Here is a 4,973-nt window from a genome sequence, read left to right as displayed (position 1 = left end):
CCCAATAATCTCCATAGTGTGTCCCGTAACTGTATACTACTGTAATGTGATAAAGTAGCTAGGTAGGTGTTCTAACCCCAGATGTGGCAACTGTGTGTGTGTGTGTGTGTGTGTGTGTGTGTGTGTGTGTGTGTGTGTGTGTGTGTGTGTGTGTGTGTGTGTGTGTGTGTGTGTGTGTGTGTGTGTGTGTTAGTGTGTGTGCCTGTCTGTGTAGAGAGCAATGCTTTTTAGGGTAGCCACATGCCTTACAATTCCTATACTCGACTTTGGCAAGGCTGCTGATGTCACCTACCTAGAAATACACCTCTGGAAAGGTTGTAGCCCAGTCATCTCTGTAGAGCGTCCTGTAACTGCTGTAGTGTGAAAAGTAGGTAGGTGTTCTAACCCCAGATGTGGCAACAGTGTGTGTGTGTTAGTGTGTGTCTCTGTCTGTGTAGAGAGCAATGCTTTTTAGGGTAGCCACACTCCTTACAATTCCTATACTTGACTTTAGCAAGGCTGCTGATGTCACCCACCTAGAAATATACCTCTGGGAAAATTGTAGCCCAGTAATCTCCATAGCATGTCCAATAACTGTGTACTACTGTAGTGTGATAAAGTACCCTAGATAGGTGTTCTAACCCAAGATGGGGCAACTGTGTGTGTCTGTCTGTGTAGAGAGCAATGCTTTTTAGGGTAGCCACACTCCTTACAATTCCTATACTTGACTTTGACAAGGCTGCTGATGTCACCCACCTACTAATACACATCTGGGAAGGTTGTAGCCCAGTAATCACCGTAGTGCATCCTGTAACTGCGTACTACTGCTGTAGAGTGATAATGTAGCTAGGTAGATGTGGCAAGTGTGTGTGTGTGTGTGTGTGTGTGTGTGTGTGTGTGTGTGTGTGTGTGTGTGTGTGTGTGTGTGTGTGTTAGTGTGCATGTCTGTCTGTCTCTGACTATGTAGAGAGGAATGCTTTTAGGGTAGTCACACTCCTTACAATTCCTGTACTCGACTTTGGCAAGGCTGCTGATGTCACCCATCTAAAAATACACCTCTGGGAAAGAAGTAGCCCAGTAATCTCCATAGCACATCCTCTAACTGCGTACCGCTGGATTGTGATTTAGAACTGTGACAGGGTTCCATCCCCACCATGGCAGTTCTGGATGTTTTGTGTGTATCCATGTTTGTATACAGAACAATACATGATAGGCTAGTCACACGCAGTACATTTCACATGGCCCTCTTTGGCAATCCAGCTGATGTCATTCATTGTGAAATACAGCTTTGGGGAAGGAGTTCTCTAGTTATCCCCGTGGTGCATCCTATAACAGGCTCCATGCTGTAGTGTGGTATAGACCTCTGTCGGGTTCTATACCCACACATGTCGGTTGTGGATGTTTTCTGTGAGCCTCATTGTCTGTGTAGGGAGCAATGCATTTTAGGGTAGTCACCTGCAGTACATTTCAAACGGTCTACTTTGGCAATCCTGCTGATGTCATTCATTGTGAAATACATAGTGCTGAGGTGTAATAAACTAGTTAGGTAGGGGGTCTACTCCCAGACATGACAGGTGTGTGTGTGTGTGTGTGTGTGTGTGTGTGTGTGTGTGTGTGTGTGTGTGTGTGTGTGTGTGTGTGTGTGTGTGTGTGTGTGTTCATATCTCGCATCCTGTGTAGAGGTGGTTTTGAGCATCTGACAGCTGTGGCCAATGTGGAGCGGGTTTTGCATTTGTCTTATATGACGGCCCTACTATATAGCACAATGTCCACCATACAGGGATAACAGATGTGAAGTAGCTGAAAGGCTGGGGTGCAAAGCCATACCCATACATGTGACATCAAGGCCAGGCAATCCCATTTAGCAACCCCAGTATTACCCAGAGCACACTCTCAACCCATGTCTCATATGGACACACATGCCCAGGCAACAGCCAGTATGTGGGTAGTACACTGCATATTGCCCACTGATAGTAACTCTGGAGTGATAGCAGTGGGCTACAGACACCATGTCCCCTGTCCATCTGTCCGATATGCATGTACGTGCTGACAGTGCACCTCCCCCATGTTCCCCAATGGACACCTGCACCACCTGTGGTGCCATCACATGTGTCCCACAATGGGCATACCATGCCTGACAACATGCCCTGTATGGACAGATGCCACTGACAACAGGGAATGATGTCAGCATGCTATCAATGTAGGTGCAGAGTAATCCTGGTGCCCATTACCGGTCCCCACCCCAGGTGGGCAGGACTGGCATATATGATGGTAATCTGTGTTCACAACATGGGCCAGACACCCCAGGTACAGTTCCACATTTCACTGTACATGCATGTGGGAGGTGTGCACATCCAAGACACCATCCATGTCATGGAGTAAGGAACACATACATGACAAGCTATGCACAGCATTGGCCACACACAATAGTCACCCAGGTGACTGGATGGGGATACAATACCCACCTGTGTGGGCAAGTGCAGAAACTACAGCCCTGAGACACAATGCAGACCACTGTCATGTGGCCTGATGCCAAGTTATACCCATTGCCTACCCTTGTATAGCCTGCTGCCACAGTTGACCACCACACACCTGTGCAGACATACACCCATGCAAGTCAGTACTGGCACCCTGTGTGTTTGTCTGTGTGCTGTATGGTGTGTATGTTCACAGCCACACTCACTACAACCCCCTTGGGCATACAGAAGCATGCTGTCTGTTGTCAGACACCTCTTCAAACCTTTGCCCATACAACCTCCGTATGACCCATGTGGTGCATGTGGTACCTGCACAGTGATGTGTTGTGGCAATCCTGCTACTGATGAGTTGTACCCCTGGCCCTGCCAAGTGTGTTGATGTGTGCGTGTCTCTGTGAGAGTGTGGTTGTGTTGACGCTGGCACCTGTACATGCTGACAGGCACGTGTACGTCACCTACTGTATAGCTACCGTATCCCTGTTGCAGATGTCATGCACCATCACAAATATGTTCTGATGGGTCCACAACAGGTAACTCATGTGGTGAATCCAATAACTCTATTGAACTGTGAAAGCAGTACATAGTTGTCAGGGGGTTGATACCCTGTGCTGGTAGGTATGTGACACAAACAAACTGCAGTTTTACTCTCCGACCCCTCCCTGACATGTCTTTGCCTCTGTCTGCCTCTCCACTCCCTCTGTGGTGGATGTGGAGACCTACACCAGCTTTGCTTAGGCAGCAGCATGTGTATTTTAAGTGATGCTCATGATCAGCTGATGGCCTCTGCACAAATCACAGCCCTCATCTAGCTGATTTCCTGTGGAACAGCTGTGGTAACATTCCCATAGCCAATTGCATGGAAACACACTCCGATATCTAGTAATATCATGTTGGTGTTGGCCCTTGTCATTCACTGTGAGCATGAACTATATCTGTTGGTTGGCAACCAGCATCTGTGATGGATTGTGAATTTACCTCTAACAACATACACTGTGGAAACAGGGCAACACACAGGAGGGGGATGTGCCTGACCTGCCTACAGACTGTAAGTGCTGCTATACTGCATGTGGTGTACTGTTGGTTTAACAGTGTGTGTGTGTGTGTGTGTGTGTGTGTGTGTGTGTGTGTGTGTATGTGTGTGTGTGTGTGTGTGTGTGTGTGTGTGTGTGTGTGTGTGTGTGTGTGTGTGAGTGTGTGTGTGGATATGTCTTTCCTACATGTCTCCATACCACCATCTCAGTTCCATGTTCATGTAGAATCCCCATCTGTAGGGTCATCTGCAGACAGGGCAGTGTGTTGTGCCTTTAATTTCATATGTTATCAATGGAACATCTATCTGTGGACTACAGATGGTAATGTAAGGATTGCAGTCTGTAGATGGTGAAAGCCATGACAGTTACTGGCATCTTATCCGTCATAGGACATATGTTGCCACAAACTCTGTTACAACAGTAAATGTATGAGGTTATCACAGCAACATGTCATTATTGGCCCTGTGTATGTGCTGCCAGCCACAACTCTGCCAACCTGTGTACATATGTCATGCATGATGTGGTGCGTATGTGCTGTAGACCATAATTAGTGTCATCATATCCGCTAACAAGCCAGTGAGATATCAAACCGCCCCACATATTATGTACAGTAGGGGTTATATTTGATGACATAACCTGGACATTCTGTGGATGTTTGCACAGTCCTACATGTGTGTGGGCATCAATGTTACAGATAGCAGGTAGCAATACCTTCTACAGGAGAACCGGCACACTCAGGGCAGCTACATATTTGTAGGAGGTTCAGGAACTACAGACAGAGTGTGAATAGAGCCGTGTTATGCTTTATATAGTACTGGTTTTACAGGGTGTGTGTGTACATACTATTTTGCCTTGGAATGCAGTCTGTCTGCATAGCCCTCAACTGTGGGCCTATCCTCTTGGTGGCCAGAGGTGTGCCTAACATGTGTTGTCTGTCCACCACACAGATCCTGTGTCTGATATTCCACTGGCAGTGTGTGTGTTAAGTGCTATCGGTACATGACCTGCATATCAAGCTCTGCACATATGACATGCTGTGGGACGGTGTCCCATAGTGGGCTGTGAGTATATCATACAGCCATTGCTGCCATCAGTCCACGTCTGTTGTATCCCTCACACATATGGTGGGCCTGGGGTCATATATGTGTGGGTGTCACCTACACAATACATGTGTGCTCTTATGCACTCCAATAGCCAGTGTATGCAATAGTGGTATATTGCCCTGTATTATTGAGTCTGGGTGGAGCACCATAAATGACCTAGGCTGTTAAATATGTGGGGGTATCAGGCGTGAGCTGCCATAAGGTATCAGGATGTAAAGTGACATATACTTCACCTATATTTACATCACTTACATATATTCAGTTACTGCAAGTCTACTGCCTCCTGCCAGACAGACTGTTCTGTATGTCAGTGTGGATCTGATTGTGTCAGCTATGCCTTGTTATGTCACAGTTACAACCCATGTGGTCACATGATGTCTTTA

Source organism: Protopterus annectens, chromosome 6.part0 (genome assembly GCF_019279795.1).
Source record: "Protopterus annectens isolate FY-2018-M chromosome 6.part0, PAN1.0, whole genome shotgun sequence".
Classification (NCBI taxonomy): domain Eukaryota; kingdom Metazoa; phylum Chordata; order Ceratodontiformes; family Protopteridae; genus Protopterus; species Protopterus annectens.
This window is presented reverse-complemented; position numbering follows the sequence as displayed.